Raw genomic sequence first — 18055 nt, 5'->3', positions numbered from 1 at the left:
TTATTGCATTGCTACAAGATGGAAAAAGTCAAGTTTATGTGTCCCTAAACTTTAGGTATTCCGAAAATTGCAGTAGATACTGAGAGCTTTCCATCGCTGTATAGAGAATTTAAAATGTGAATGTAAGTGAGAGAACGGTTAGAAGGAGCATCAATGAAAGAGGACTTATAGCAACTATTGTTCCCGAATTGCAACCCAGACACTGTAGAAATCGATTCATTTTTGCTCGACAACATCAACACTGGGATATACAGGATTGGAGCCGAATTCTCTTTACTGATGAATAGTGGTTCTGTTTGAAGTCTGGCGATGGTCTAGAAAGGGTTTGGAGACGGAAAAATTAAAAATATAGCCAAGCTTGTATATCCCGGAGAAGAAAGTTGGGGGGTAGTGGTGTCATGGTTTGGGCTGCAATCTCATTTAAAGCTCGAACTGAACTTATTTTCATGAATGGCCCCCTGAATGCTCACCGGTATATAGGGCATGCCAGGATTATCCAGTACGCGTGGCATTATTTTTACACACTGTTCATTAATTCACATTTTTAATGCTTCAATATCTGCATTTTTGAGCAGAATAAATTTTGGATTTTAAATGCCCCCAGATAAAATAATCGTTTGCAGTTAGATCTTAAAGGCCACTTAATGTTATAGTTAGGTCAAATCCAATAATATTATTAAAACTGTTCTTAGGGATTCCTAAAAATCCCGATTATTATGCGTCCACCCATCGATTTTAAACAAATCTCTTCTTGTATCAATAACTTTTATGAATTTAAATTTCCCCGTAGAAAAATGGTCCAATATTATTTTGTCTATATATTCCTAACCAGACATTTATTTTTCGACGACATTGGGTATTGTTTTCAATAATATTTGCACGCTTTCTTGTCGACTAAATCCTATAATTTTGAACATTTGGATCATTATTTAAGGTAAATGTACATTCATCTCTAAACAAAATGTTTTTAAAAAATTTTCTATTTGCATCGGCCCTCTCTAAAATTTCCTAACAAAATTCCGATCGTCTCTAAGCGTCTCCCTCACTTAGTTCTGGATGACACTGAAATTTGTACGAAATAACAAAATTTTTGGGTCCAAAAAGATTACTTGCTTCCCCACTATTCTCCACTGGTTAGAAACTTTTATAATCCGAATTTTCCAAATCGATGGATTGGATGTAGAGTATTCATAGAGTGGCCTGCTTGTTCTCCGGACATTAAAACGTTAAATTTTTTCTTTGGGGTTTATCTAAAATCACGTGTTTATTTTAGGCAGTTAACATGTCCGGAGGATTTAAAACAAATAAATATTGAGAAATGTAAGCTATTACGCACCTAGTACATTGAAGAGAATCATTCACGAATTTATTAATATGCTAGAATTATGGTATCTTAAATATCTTTTTTATGCGCCCTCTAGGGACGTGAAAAAATCAGTTAATTTTTTTATTATTTTTTTATCAGTTTTATTAGCTATTTAGTCTACCAACTTTCCAGATCGTGACTTAAATTCTTTTATCTTTCTCTATAAGAAAGTGAAAAATGTTCTACGTAATATGTTCAAATTCAACCTTTGATCCCAAAAGACTTTTTGTTTAGAAATAAAATTGTTTCTCGAAAATATTTAACCACAATAAGTGGATTAGGGCTTGGACGTGTACGATACGCTTGGCATTTGCATAAAATTAAAATCGTCGATTCACACCTACGTGTGGAATAACAAAAAGAGGAAGAGTTTAATCATATTTTCTTGTAGTATGCAAAATTTCAACAATACATAAAATGTATTATTCAATTTGATAAAGTGTAAAATTTTGCTCTATTCAGCACGGTTTTGTAAAACAATGTATGATATCAAGTTTGTCAGTAAGAGTGGAGTGGGACTCTGATTATAGTTTATTTTTATGAACGAGAGAGTAATTAGCATAATTTTAACTGGTAGCTCCGACCACTCCATGGGCGTGCTCAAGATTAATTGAAAAATTACTTTGAATAATTGTAAAAAATAAATGAATTATTTCAGTGTAATAAAGTGTTATGTGTATGTAAACAAAAGTGACCTCTTTTATCACACACTATATTAGAACTGACTGGCCTACATTAAAAAGGGTTTTAAAAAATTCACATTTTTTTTTAATTTTTAAAAATTACAAAAGAGAAAAAGAGTTTTTAAAACCGTCTAAGGTATGTTAAATAGATGAATAAAAATATTAATATAAAACTTACAGCTACTTGTTACAAATCCAAATCAGATTCAGAAGATGAACTTTCAGAACCAAGATTTATAATAACTGGCTCGATCATTTTATCAGTAATATTGTCCAGCTTCCACATTTTTTCCTCTTCTTTAATAGTGTGATTTACTGCCTTTTCCCAGTTTTCAGGTTTTACATTATTTACGGCCTCCAAAAACAACTGTTTAACATCATGAATTTTAAAAGTGGTATTTTTTCTTGAAACTTCACTCTTTATCTGTGCCCATACCAGTTCAATCGGGTTTAATTCACAATGATATGGTGGGGATCTAAGTACTGTCATTCCACGATTTTTGGCAATTTCATCAATTTCGTATTTTTTAAATTTTTCTTTATGAAGGGCACACAACGAATAAAGTTCCTTTCTTATAGATCCGGGTTGGTACGTAATATTTTTTGAACTCAGCCAATTCTGCAATCTTTTTTTAACCACTTGGTTGTGGGCAGTCCTTCTATAAGTCTGGAGTGATAACTTGCATTATCCATTACTATTACACAGTTCTTAGGAAGAAGATCTATCATTTGTTCGAACCATTCTTGAAAGACATCAGCGTTCATGTCTTCATGGTAGTCACCGGTACGAGTTGATTCAAAAGTTAATAAACCACCTTCAACAAAACCGTCTGAACTGCCAATGTGTACTATTATCAGCCTGCGTCCCTTTCCTGATGGTGGGTTTAAACCAGTAGATAAGTTATTTACAAAAGCGTGCCTTTGACTTGTAACAGTTTCATCCTGCCAAAATTTATTTGGTGTATGACCCTCGTTGATCCATGTTTCATCAAGATAAAATATTTTTCTTTTTTGGTTTCTCATTTCCTTTATGGTTCTTAGAAAATGTCTTCTCCATATGACAATATCGCTTCTTTCTAATAAAATAGACTTTCTGGGATTCTTTTTCCAGCGGAAGCCTATTTCTTTTAAAAGTTTCCATAACGTACTTCGACTCATTTCTGGGTAATCCTTATCATCTCGAACTGAGACAAGAACTTTATCCAATGTTGGAAATTCTTGTCTAAAGAAGAACTCATGCACTTTTCGTCGAAGTCCTTCTTTAAAATGATATTCTATTTGAAATTTTGGTTTCCCTGGAGCATTACGTGGCATTTGAAAACTACCACATTTCTCTTCTTTAATAACTCTGTAAATCGTAGATTTCCCAACACCAAGTATACTGCTAACTAACTCAACGGTCTCATCAACACTTTCACATAAACGTTTGTCTGTAAATGATTTAAAACAATTAAATATTAATGTTTTTTCATTAACTGTTAGAGGACCAATTTTTCGGCGTTTACACGGCACTTCCAAATTTTCCATAACACTAGTATACACAATAAACTGCACCTTGCAACTGAAGTACCTACTTTTAGTGAACTGTTAAGAATTTGAATACGCCACTTGGACCTTCCTATATACAAAATGGAAAACCCACTATCACATTTTCTGTGGAATAAGTTTAGAAGGTAATTATCGAGTCAATTACTGTCGTAGATTCCTGGAATTAAAGAATTAAATGTTTGATTGTTGAAACCCTTACTTCGTGGAATGCACTCATTTCAGATAAAATAAAACGTTTTATTTTATCTAAAGAATTAAACTTTATTTTGCAAATAGGCAAAGAATTAAACTTTATTTTGCAAATAGATAAAATAAAATGTTTTATTTTATCTAAAGAATTAAACTTTATTTTGCAAATAGGTAGGTACTTATTAAACTTTTATTTGTTATATATAACCAATAAAATAAACATCTTACATTTCTTGCAAATTCATTAGTACCTGTTAACCTCCATCACTCCGACACTGGCAACCTTATTTAGGGATTAGTAACCCTCACAACTATTGTATTCTATTCTGCTCCAACCTTTATACCTGGTGGTCATACTCAATTTAAAATTGTTTTCCTATATACTTCTGTAAATTTGTTGACAAATATCTGTTTTTCATTGAGTCACCCGTATCAACAGTTTAGGGATTTGCATACATAATTTATTGTTTTATTACTCTCTCATACATAAAAATACACTATAGATTGTTTGCATTATCTTAAATTTAACGTAATTGTTTCATTACCTACGTAACCGTGGCCTAGTTTTATGTGTCACAAATAAATGTCTCTAGACAAAAAAGCGAATAACTTTTCCCTTTTTCTTGTTCCGCTGTAAACACAAACAGGGTCTTGCAATTGAGACTCATCCTATCTGTCAATTTTTCAGATCTTGTGATTAGGGTTTATCAAAACCGATTAAAAAAACTCTCCTGTCCTTTATAAACGACACAACATAAACAAAATTAGTAGAGTTGTGAGTAAAAACAAAGTACAGACTATATTTAACACCGACAGAAAAATCTTAACCATATTATCATCTGCAAAAACAAACACTGCATTGGGAATCAAGGAGTATACAAAACCCCTTGTGAGGACTACGACAAATCGTACATCGGACAGACCAATCGAAGAAAACAGTTTAGACAAGAAGATTATTGTAATGCCATCGAAAGAAAAGAGAAGACGACAACAAAAGATCCCAAATATCATAACAGGGGAAATTAAAAGAACTTTTTCGAAGATAAAACATAATAAATCACGTGGAAACGAAGAGATAGTCATTGAATAAATTATTAGAGGATTTTTTCAATGTTCAATGATTGCTTGACAGTAGGCGTAACACCCTTCCAATTTATAATGCAACAACAACCATAATGTACAAGTGAGGCGACATGGCAGATCTAAAGCATTACAGACCTGTAAGTTGGCTCTCTCATGTGGCACCAGGCAGGAAAGACCTTATCTTCTGTGGCTAAGGGTAAGACCGAGGCTATAGTTTTTAAGGGACAAAGGAAAAGAGATTCAAATGAGCAGGAACGAAAGTGTTTCCAAAGAAATACGTAAGATATTTGAATTTAATTAGTTAAAATGATTAATTATGATAGAAAACACAATTATAATTATAGGGGTAGATTTCAATATCGATCTTAAGAATAACACATTAGATAAAGTAAAATTTTGTGTTAATTAACTTATATAATATTTGTCATGTAATTGAAGACTACACTAGAGTAACTGTCACATCTAAAACTTGTATAGATAACATACTAACAAATATGCAATCATATGTGTCAGTAGAAGTCTTGCACGCTGGAATCTCTGATCATTCTGCCCAAAAATTAACTTTTCAGGTAGAGGAAGCAGAAACGAATACTCTTGAAATGAAAAGACATTTTAGTACAAATAATATTGAAACCTTTATAAGTAAATTACATAATCATGACTGGCTTAATTTAAGTTACAAATGTGTAAATGATCAATGATCTTAAATCAGTTTCTGTATATATTCAATCAGTGCTTTCCTTTTAAAAAGTTAGATTCTAGGCAACGTAAAAAAGGCCTTAATAAAAGAGATGATCCAGAGATAATAGAATGTAAGACTCGTTTAGACATCTTGTTTACAATGAGCAGAGTTAACCATAAATTCTATGATTCCTATAGACAGGTAAAAAAAGAATATAATAAGAAACTAATAACAAAACGATCAAAGCTATATGAAAACAGGATGTCTGAAGCTGCCAACAATAAAAAATGCATGTGGCAAATTGTTAGTGAAATTAATGGTCAATTAAAAAGTGTAAATTCAATAAAAGTAGAGGGTAGTCCTCAAGAGATTGCTGATAAATACATGATCCACTTAAATACTACTTTAAATAACACTTTATCTCAATTACAATACACTGAATATAAAGACAACATTGCAAGTAACATAAATTCAGTGTTTGTCGCACCTGTGACAGAAACTGAAATTATGGATATAACTAAAAATTTAAAAAACAAAATGAGTTGTGGAGTTGATGAAATACCCACTAAAATCCTTAAACTTTGTATAAAGAAGATAGTGAATCCTCTCACTACAATCATAAATAATTCACTAAAATCTGGTGTATTTCCTAAATGCCTGAAAACTGCCATAGTAACACCTGTTTACAAAAAGGGTGATCCTAAATTAATTAATAACTATAGACCAATTAGCCTTCTATGTTCCTTTTCAAAAATCTTAGAAATGACTATGTATAGGCGGATAACAGAATTTTTAACAAAATGTCATATTATTAGTGCAAATCAGCATGGTTATCAACAGGGAAAATCAACTCAGACTGCGATTTTTCAATTTGTCTGGAATATTTTGAAATGTACTGAGATTGGTCATATGGCTTTGGGTCTCTTTTTGGACCTATCAAAGGCATATGACTGTTTAGTGCATGACCTATTATTTGATAAATTGGAGAAATATGGTATACGTAGACCAGCATTGAACTGGTTTAAGTCCTACTTGGCAAATAGGAGACATTTAGTAAAAATACATAAAAACACTGAAATAGGCATCTCATCTGAAAGCACTATCAATATTGGAGTACCACAAGGAAGTGTGATTGGACCTTTACTGTTTGTGATCTATATCAATGAACTTCATGGTCTAGTGGCTAATACTACTTCCAGCATAACAAATTATGCAGATGATACAAACATTTTAGTCAGTGGTAAAGACATTCTGTTCTAAGCGTTAATGCTAGTTTAGAGTTCCAGAAAGCTAAAGACTGGTTTTCTATGAATAGGTTGGTTTTAAATCAAAATAAAACAGATCTTCTTTTGTTTAAGACAAATTATGCACATTCAGATATGCCAAACAGTATTATTGTAAATAATGACACTTTAAATATTAGCAGCAGTACCAAATTTTTAGGATTATATATTGACAGTTTTTTATGTTGGGATAAACATGTTGACCAGTTATGTATGTCTTTGAGTAAAGTGATTTACAGCTTTAGAGTTATAAAAAAATACATGAATAATAACTCATTAAAAACAGTGTATCATGCTAATTTTGAAGCAAAATTTAGATATGGTCTAATAAATTTTGGCCACAATAGGGACATAAATAATGTATTTCTGGTTCAGAAAAAAATAATCAGAGTTATGTTTGACTTAAAAAGTAGGGAATCATGTAGAGGGCATTTTAGGAGTAATAATATTTTAACAGTTTACGCTGTATTTATTCAAGAATGCTTACTGTTTCTATATAAGAATAAAATACTCTTTAGGAACTTTGAGCCCAATAGTATAGTAAATACCAGGTTATATAATTATAAAATTCCAATACACAGGTTAAGTATAACAGAAAAAAAACGCTCTTTATTGCTGCATCAAATTGTTTAATAAACTGCCTGAACCTATTAAAAGGGAGGAAAGATTAAGTTTGTATAAACATCAAATATTTAAATTACTGGTAGCTCTTGAGCCATATTCTGTGGAGGACTATTTGTATATGTAACGGTTAGGAATAAGTAAATAATATTTTCGTTTGTGACACTGTTTTTTTTTAAATAATTTTATGTTCACGGAATGTATATTATTTTCTAAAAATAAAGATATTGTTATGTTATGTTATGTTATGTTATGTTAAAACGGAAAGTGGGGGGAGCAGGTGAAGGCAGTGAATCGCCTACGTTTAGCAGTGGACAAAAATAGGCTAATTGATGATTATCATTATGTCGCTATATAAAGCGTTGGTATTTTATTTGGATAGCGGATTTATACTCCGCAGATTCGTAGCAACCTCTGTCCTCCTGGCTTGATACCGAAAGCTATCCATTTCAGGGCTATTTGAGCCTACGGAGAATGAGGGCCATGATTTGATTATGTCTTTCATGTTAGGCATTGTGAGGCGTACCTCATCACGCTGCTTCAGTGCGGGTTGGTAAGTTGTGGTGGTGTTCCAAGCTGTTGTGTTGTGTGTGTAAAAGCCCAAGCTAAAATTTAACATTTTGAAACAGTCTTACTGAGTTGTTTTATTTTGTATGTTTATAATATTTAAATTAAATCACGAATATCGTTCTCATAGTTTTAACTTTCATAATTAAAATATTACTTGGATTAATGGACAATACATTAACTGGGGTTAACTAAAATAAATAGCAATCATATCGAACATAAGTATTATACAAACATTTAACTAGTAAATTGATCGCGTTATTTCTTGTTTGATTTCAATTTTGATCATTTCAATTAAAAAATTATGATATAATTAATTATAATACAGACACAGTATGAGTTTTCAGAGTAAATTTTAGCTGTAATGTTAATTTTTATGAATTTGTCCGACGCCTGAAAAGGCAAAAGGATATGGAAAGGTAAACTGAGAAATATTTTATACTTCTATATTTTTGGCCTACATATATTGTGTAAATATACCACCTTTATATAAAAAAGCTGAGTAAAGCCGAAATATTTTTTCTTTTCGAGGTGATCCTCAAGAGATTTGGAATAAATTTTATAAGTAGTCCGTTGGGTATTGAAGTATTTGACTTTTGTTCCAAACACCAGAGACTGTGGTGAAATTTATACCCATGGTTTATTCAAATCCAGACTTTATTACAATTGTTAATTTTGAATTGCGTAATATTCGTTAGTTACACTTTACTTTTACATTTAAAAATTGTTTGCAGCATTTTATCGAGCTGTCAAAAATAAACTTTGTCAAGATTCTAAAATGTACAAGATTAGAAACAAAAAGTTATTGTAAAATATATAAAAAAATTAACAAAACGTAAAACGGGACACTGACATTATAGTCTAGGCGGGATCTGTTTTGGATTGGACATTTTCCATAGGAAGCTATTTTTTTGCTGGAATCCCTTCAGGATATGCCCAATATCGATAATCACGATATGCGCCAGTCGCAAACCCTGTGCTAAATTTTTTATTTAACAAAATCTAAAAACAATTGAAAATTTCTCATTTTTTTGCTCCTATTTTCGTTTATAATTCGGAAAATATTGATCCTAGAGAAAAAATTATAAGAAGTTAAAAGTTTCTTTATTCAATTTTACACAATATTTTGTTAGCTAGAAATTGAAAATTTAATGTTTATTGTTGAAAAAATAGCAATAATTGAAAAAAAAAAGTACAAAAAAAATTAAGTTAATCCTTTAAATGTTTTCAACTTTCTAAACTTGACGTACAAGCTCCATATTCCTCCTAAAAAAAACCTTTTATTATGTTTAAAACGTGTGCTAAATTTTGTTAAGATCGGTCGGATAGGTTTTGCATAATAATTTTGCAACCCAGCATACTGGAAAAAAATCGCAAATTTTCAAATTTATAGTAAGCCCTAAATAAGGCCCTTAGATAGTTGCAAATTTTTTTACACATAAAGGAAGGCTGAAACTTTCAAACGCTTTTTCTAAAATTCAAATCGGTTCACTAGGAGAGCCTAGAAATTTTTTTAAAGTTTTGAACATTTTTTATATATATATTAGGCTTATAAACAAATTGAATAACTTTACGAGCTTTAAACATATCAATTTCAAACTTTATACACTTAAAGAACATTAAAAGACGCTTCTTTAAAAAGATACATTCAGCCTACTGGTTGCCGAGATATTGAAGGTCAAAGTTGGCATACATTGGCCGTGTAACCATAAGTGATAGAGGGCTCGTTTTTAAACAAATACCCAAGTCTTGTCAAGTACTTTTTATATGAAAAGTTTTACGTAATGCGCTTCATGACAACATCCATAAAAAAGACAAATAAAAAACCGTTTTCGCGTAAAATGTCGCTCGGAATGCATGAGAGGTGGTGGTGGAGGACATTCACTCGAAATGTGAATCGGCGAGTTCAAAATCATAGCTCGCGCTAAAAATTGCATTATCTCGGCTTCTTGTTAACCAATTTTGCTCTTTTTTTTTAATCGATGTCTCGGACGACAAGGATTTCAAATATCATATTTTCAAATACCATTTTTAATTGCAAATTGGGAAATTTGCAATAAACAATTATATGTTAAACAAGTAATTGCATTTTTTCTTCATGCATTTTTTTGAGCTTGAAATTTATACATTGAAGTAAATTGTTACTTTTAGTAAACATATATGTATTTATAAATTGTTAATAAATAATTTAAATTGTTAAAACAAAGGCGAACGAAAAAAAATTTTTTTTTCATAAATAAACTTTATTTTGACTCAATCTTCAATAATTTTTTTTAAAGTCTTTTTCTTTTTTTGGAAGAACAAGAATCTTCAGGTCTTATTTCTTCCTCAAAACCTTCATTTTCCATTTCAATATCTTCATTCTCGATCTGTAAATTTAATGTTTCTTGTCCTTCATGTGTAGCTTTATATTGTGCCTCTAGAAAATCTAAGGAATCCATCGACTCCATATCCATATCTCGTTCAACTTCTTCCAATATTTTATTTTGTTCAATATTTTTACATGTCTGACCATTGCAGTGAAGACAATAGTCAGAACATTTGAGACCATGTTTGATACAACTGCATGTTTTGGTACAAAGTTTTTTACATTTGCAACTAATATTTCTGAATAATGAGTCAGGTAGTAATACCTGCTCAGTTTGTATTGGCTCAAGACCATTTTGAGTTAGTTCCCACCCCTACTCAGTATCATTCAGGTTATTTCCAAGCCACTGCTGTACTTGGAAATATACACGAAGCGAGCGTTGCTCAGCTGTAGATTATGTTGATGGCAGCATGGACAATTGAAAATTTTTATTTTTGCAACCTTTTTTAAAGCACAAGTAGCGAATTTAATTCAATGTAAAATCGCAGTTTGAGTGGCCCATATACAATGCCGATATAATTTTACATCCGCGGCGTTTAATTTCTTCCTTAGTGGCACTTTTTTCATTAAAAATGGTTGCTTCTTGCGATATATCATTATTTATTGAAAACAATTTAACAATTTGGCTTTTTACTTGATAAAAAAGTGCAGAGGTTGTATCACAACCTTATAAATTTTGAAATTGATATGTTTAAAGCTCGTAAAGTTATTCAATTTGTTTATAAGCCTAAAAAATGTTTAAAATTTTAAAAAAATTTCTAGGCTTTCCTAGTGAACCGATTTAAATTTTACAAAAAGCGTTTGAAAGTTTAAACCTTCCTTTATATGTAAAAAAATTTGCAACTATCTGAGAGCCTTATTTAGGGCCTACTATAAATTTGAAAGTTTGCGTTTTATTTCAAACATTTCAAAATTTTAAACATATTAAAAAGTTTTTCTAGGCGGAATATGGAGCTTGTAAGTCAAGTTTAGAAGTCGAAAACATTTAAAGGATTAACTTCATTTTTTTCTACTTTTTTTCCAATTATTGCTATTTTTTCAACAACAAACATTAAATTTTCAATTTCTAGCTAACGAAATATTGTGTAAAATTGAATAACGAAACTTTTAACTTCGTATAACTTTTTCTCTAGGATCAATATTTTCCGAATTATAAACAAAAATGGGAGCAAAAAAATGAGAAATTTTCAATTGTTTTCAGATTTTGTTAAATAAAAAATTTAGCAAAGGGTTTGCGACTGGCGCATATCGTGATTATCGATATTGGGCACATCCTGAAGGGATTCCAGCAAAAAAATAGCGTCCTATGGAAAATGTCCATTATGGTCTGAATTTCTACAGATCCCGCCTAGTCTATTAAGGAATTGACTAAAGTAAAAATTGATATCTGATATCTCATGGTTTACTGTCATTAGTGTATAATTATTTTTATATGGGCGTATCTTTGGTGTTTTCGAAAAAGGTAAAGTGGAGATATATTATGGCTTTAAGAGTTTTTTATAGTGTTATATTTATTATTATTTAAATCAGTTTGAAATGTATTTTATTTAAATTCTGTATATCTTTTTTGTCATTGATTGCGTTGGTATTTCTTTTTATTTCTATTGATTCGTATTTCTTTTGTTCGGTTTTTCAAATTTTGATGTTTTCGAAGTCAAATTTATGTTTCTTCTTATTTTCATGTTTTGTGGGCTCAGTGATGTTGTCGTCATATTTGTGAGAACGAATTCTAGATTGAAGCAGTTGACTGGTTTGCCCGATATAGACACCTTCACGGTTAATACCTGGTATCTCGTAAACAACATGTGATTTTGTTAGTTGGTCGGATAAACCTTTTATATATAGAAGAGTTGTATACGTAGTCATGATACTGTTAGGTTTATTGTTATTTGTATTGTTGTAAAATTTAGTAAGTCTTGATTTGAAAAGAGTTTCGATTAGATATTCCGGATATGTATTATTTAGAAGGGCATCTTCTGCTTTTTTATTGCAGTTGGTCTGTATTCTGGATCTGTTAGTTTTATAGATTTATCAGCAAGACTTATAATTACAGATTTCTTATGGGAGAATGGATGATGAGATTTGTAGTTGAGATATCGTGAAGACCATGTTTCTTTTGTAAACCACATGGTTTTAACTGTTATTAATGCGATGCGATGATAAATTTAGTAGATGCCCTAGACACCTCATTCAGCAATGACTGAATTATTGGGTTTTAGAAAGCTGTGTTAACAATGGGTGCCGCATTCGCTAACAATGGAACAAAACCACATTCGAATGCAACTTTCTCAGCAACATTAAGAGCGTTTTCAAAAGGTAAAGAGGATTTTGTGGGCCGATTCATCACTATAGATGAGACTTGGGTCTATGACCATGATCTTAAATCAAAACAAGAGACTCGACAGTGATGTGAACCTGATTCTTCGGCTCCGAATCGAGTTCGTGTCCAGAAATCGGTCAAGAAGGTGTTATTATTAGTTTTTTGGGATTCGAAAGGAATTTTGTTTGTAGATTACCTGCAAACTGATAACACAATAAATTATAATATTAACGTAACTTTTTAGACCAGCTAAAGGAAAAAAAATCGTGCAAAAAGACCCGGTTTGCACAAGAAAAACTCCTTTTTCATCAGGACAATGCATCGCGTCATATGAGCATTTTGACGATGGCTAAAATCCATGAATTAATCCAGGTGATATTCAAAAAATTTATTTTAATATTTTGTTCAAATTCTATAGTAAACTTTAGTTTTGGATGGTAACTGTTAAAATTATCTAAAATTTCGTTCATTTTATTTGTTGGGAAAGCATAGATACAGTCATCGATATAGCGGTAGAAGAATGGTACATTAAAATCTAAATAACTCATGACAGATTCTTCTAAGTCTTTCAGAACCAGTTGACCAATGACACTAGAAATACTTGCACCCATTGCACATCCATTCATTTGTTGGTATATTTCGTCCTTATATAAAAAGTATGTTGAGTTTAATGTTAACTGTACAGATGATTGGAATTCTTGCAATTTAATGTTAGTGTACTCTTTTATGTCATTCCACTTCTTTTTAATGATGTCAGTGGCAAGTTTTATTGGGATGTTAGTGTATAGTGAAATGACATCTAAATATAATAATTTATAGTTATTTGGTACGTGAATGTTTTTAATTTTGGAAATAAGGTCATTGAAATCTTTAATATAATAAGTATTTTTATTTGACATTAATACGACCCAGATAATACTACTGACCCAGAGTGGGCGGCTGAACAATAGGTCCTCCAAAAGGGGGTTGTGGCGTTAGGCGTTAGCAACCTAGCACACTTAAAAAAATCCAAGGGCTAACGAACAATTGGCAGAAATGAAAAATTTTAAAATTAATCCCCGGGTGGCAATCCACACCTCCGAAGGAGGGAGCCCCATCCGATAGGGGGAGGGGCACTTCTGCTTTGAGTTCAACAAACCTGGCTTCGAAACTCAACCGAAGACAAAGACAGAGAAAACTAAGAATCGGCACATGGAATGTGCAGAGCTGGAGAACAAAAGCCAGTGAAGTAACATCACAATTCGAAAAGATGAATCTCGATATCCTCGTCACAACGGAAACAAAAAAGAAAGGAAACGGCACGGAAAGAATAGGGGAACTAATCCATTGTTGGAGCGGAGTAGAAAAGAAAGACCGCGCAAAAGCTGGAGTTGGAATTCTACTAAAGAAGAAATGGGAAAAATCTATAGACGATTGGGAACCGATAAACGAGAGAATTGCCAAACTAAAAATCAAGATGTATGGCATGGAAATTATAATACTAGCAACATACGGTCCAACGGAAGACAGTCCAGCCAATGAGAAAGAACGATTTATCGAACAACTTCAAGAACAAATGAATAAGAGAAAACCTAAACAAGAAATAAAAATAGTGGGGGATCTAAATGGAAGAGTCGGAAGAAAAAACAATGACAGAACAGTTGGTCCATTTGGAGAAGACACAATTAACGACAACGGAGAAAGATTGGTAGAACTATGTGAAGTAAATGATTTGAAAATTATGAACGGATTCTACAAACACAAAAATATACATAAGTACACATGGACTCAAGAGACAAGAAAACTAAGATCCATTATTGACTACATTATCATGAACCACAAAAGCTCCATCAAAGTGAAAGACACCAGAGTGAAAAGAGGGGCAGAGTGTGGAACAGATCACAAACTTGTGGTGGCATGGATGGAATTCCCCTATATCTGGACAAAACAAAAACATACATCGATTGTTACAACGGGAACGACAATAAACGAAAAGAGGCTCAAATTACATCTATTGCAGGAAGAATCAATAAAAGATTTATACAAAAGAAGACTAGACCAAAAACTAGAAGAATTCAGATATGACACGTTAGATGAAATGCATGAACACATAAAAACCTGCCTGATTTCAGCGGCCTTAGAAGCTCTTGGAGAAGACGACCAAAGGAACACCCATCAGAATATCAAATTAAGGGAAGACACATTGAAATGCATAAAAGAAAAGAAAAAACTACACATAAAATACCTAAACACCAAAAAACAGGAAGACTTAGAACTATATAGAGCGAAAAACAGAGAGGTAAAGAAAAGAGTAACAAATGAAAAGAACGAACGATGGGAACAAGCATGCACAGAGATAGAACGACATATCGGAGGAACGAGAAATTCAGAATCATGGCGAATATTAAAAGCACTTCAACGAAATAAGAGAGAGAAAACCCAGATCGGCAAAATTAGTGAAAACGAGTGGCAAGAATACTACGTAGAACTACTTACAGAAAACCGCCCCCAATTTCAGGTATTCAGGTTCAACAAGAAACTGTATAAGACAACTAAACTCAGTGTTGTGGGATAAGAACATTACGATAAAGACAAAAAAGAGAATATATAATACCCTGACAAGAAGTATCCTGACATATGGGTTCGAAAACTGGACAATAAACAAGAGAAATAGAGGTAGAATAAGAGCAGTAGAAATGGAGTTCCTGAGGAGAAGCTGTAGACTTACAAAAAGAGACAGAATTGAAAACGCAGAGATTAAGCGGAGAATGGGAGTGCAATCAGACATAATCGACTATATAGAGGAGAAGAGACTATCCTGGTACGGCCACGTCAGAAGAGCGGACAGAGGACGCTGGATAAACAAAATCACAGAATGGAGCCCGATTGGAAGAAGAAAGAGAGGAAGACCCCGAAGGTCATTCAGAGATGAAATCGACGAGACTATGGAGAAAAGAACCCTGCGAGATGGAGACTGGAATGACAGGGAAAATTGGAGAAAACGGTTGAGTGAAGGAAGACAGTGAAAACTGTGGAAATCCTTAGTAGTAGTAATATTGGTCGCAGATAATGAAATGCAGATCCGTCGAATTAGAAATAGGTTAGCAATGAGTGAATGTTCTCCAAAAGATGCCTGGGGCAAGCATACAAATAGGCCTAAGAAGACACACCCTGCTGATATAGAAAATATAATAGCTCACATTTCTCCATTCAAAGGCCGCCAAAGTCATTATACACGTAGACTGGATAAAAAGAAAATTTATCTACCATCAGAGTTAAATGTAAAAAATATGTACAGACAATTTGATTACAAATAAAGTTTTCTACAGCAGACAACTTTGGTACCATGTATTTGGTATATATGATATCGGAGGCAATGATGTCCATATGTATACCTATCACGAACTAATGGCTAAAAGTGGTCAAAATGAAGTAACTTAAATGATATTTCATTATCTAAAAGATCATAGACTCGGTAAAATGGATGAAATATGGTTTTTCTCTGATGGTTAACCGGGTCAGAAAAAAAACTAAATCTTTTATAAAGATATAATATATAACAATCTTAATCTAGAATCAAAATCTGGGGAAACTGGTTCTAGACTACGATAAAAGGATCATACTCCATTCAATGACCATACTCCAGTCGTAGAACTATTTAGCGATGATAATAGCAGAATTTTTTGTTATTTCTACTAGGATATTATATATGTTTATTTTCCAATATAGTTTGCTAAGTTTCTACCGTTTTTTTTTGTTTAAAATATTAATAAAATAAAAATAGTTTTAAAATTTCTCTTTTAGCGAAGTTAATTTTAAAAAAAAATTTGTAAGCTTTAAAATATTTTATGGAAATTAAAATATAGTAAAAATCACGTCGAAAAATAACTAAACAAATTTTAAAAAATATTTCTTATATGTATATTATTAGTCGTTTTATTTCATATTTCCACCTGTCGAAAATAAACATTTTTTTAAAAATCTTTAATTTATTAAAATGTAGATAATAATATATTAGAAATTTATTATTATTAAAAAAAGACTCTTTAATTTGCAATCTATTGAATGGAAAAATGTATGTATTTATATTTTCAACTTTTTTTAAATCAAACTAACGTAAGAGTATCCCCAAACATAGTATTTGTTAAATATAACATAAAATATTTTAAAAACCACTAGAAGGTTCCCAAATTTCGAAAGTATTATAGAAAATATGAATGAAACACTCACCCTGTATATACAAGAAAAACAATACACCTGTTGATGGAACTCACCACGAACAATGAATATACACTATTTCCTCTAAACTCTTATATATATCTAAATATTCTTCAATCAATTTTAGCGCCCTCTGTGTTGCGCTTGCCCGCCAACTCTTCAAATACGCGCCAGCAGGACCCCGAAGGAGACGTTCGGGACAGCGAATCATCCGACGGGACGGTGTTCCAAGGGGAAAATGGATTCTAAAACGCGGTGGAGTACGTTTGGAGAGCGTGCTGGATGAGTGAGGACAGGGGTTGGTTTTTCGCGGATGGGTTGTTGGATTACGTGTTTCACAGAGAAGTTAGGCCTGTTTAAATTACTTTTGGAAGTTACATCAGAGATACCTGTTTATACTGGGAAAGTTCCGAGTTTGTTTAATTTAAAAAAAAAGGTCGAATTTGGATTTGGCTTATTTTTTCTCTGGCATATTTTGACGTGTGTAAATCTAAACAAACAAATCCTATACATTTTTATACATAAGTACAGCTGAAGGAAAAATATTATCATTTTAGGATAAATAATTCATTTTAAATGTAGGTTTTGATATTAAAATTTAATAATTTAAAAATATACAACAATTCAATCTAAGTATATATTAATAACTCGAGAAACATAGCTATGTTATATAAATACTGCAATAAAATAATGGTTTTGTATTTTTTTTTTATTTTTAAATGCATATTTACAATCTACTCATAAACAGTACATTGAGTAATTAGTAAATATGATGACAATATTGACTTGATTTTGGTAGCGTCCAGAGACAGTTTTCCATTTTCACCTATGTAACCAGGTCTTCTGGCCAAGTCTGGCGTTTGGCCTTGTTGGCATGAAGTGATATGACATCTTTTACGGTTTGTGCTCCTAGATCATTGAGGTGTGTTTTTGATTGAAAGGTCTGCAAAATTTTTGGGTTTGAAGGCTAGCCCCAGAGTTCTATACCGTTTTTATTATGACTTTGTAAAGCAGTATTTTGTTCTCCAATGACAGTTGTGACTTTCTGCCAAGTCATTTGTTTTAATTTTATTCTGAGCTGAGTTTTTTTTGGCGTTAATGTGTTGTTTCCAGGTCAGCTTTCGGTCCAAATGCAACCCAAAATGTTT

The 18055-nt window shown here is 32.1% G+C and overlaps 1 protein-coding gene across 1 annotated transcript in view; it reads right to left on the bottom strand.

The window, feature by feature from the left end:
• The window catches only part of sNPF (short neuropeptide F precursor), a 185734-nt gene extending 168671 nt beyond the window's left edge, over nt 1-17063 (bottom strand). The window contains exon 1 of the mRNA XM_072528822.1: nt 16920-17063. The gene's annotated coding sequence lies outside the window, so the exon portion shown is untranslated. The remainder of the gene's footprint in view (nt 1-16919) is intronic.
• Between the last annotated feature and the right edge of the window lie 992 nt (nt 17064-18055).

Source organism: Diabrotica undecimpunctata, chromosome 4, assembly GCF_040954645.1.
Source record: "Diabrotica undecimpunctata isolate CICGRU chromosome 4, icDiaUnde3, whole genome shotgun sequence".
Lineage (NCBI taxonomy): Eukaryota > Metazoa > Arthropoda > Insecta > Coleoptera > Chrysomelidae > Diabrotica > Diabrotica undecimpunctata.
This window is presented reverse-complemented; position numbering and strand designations above follow the sequence as displayed.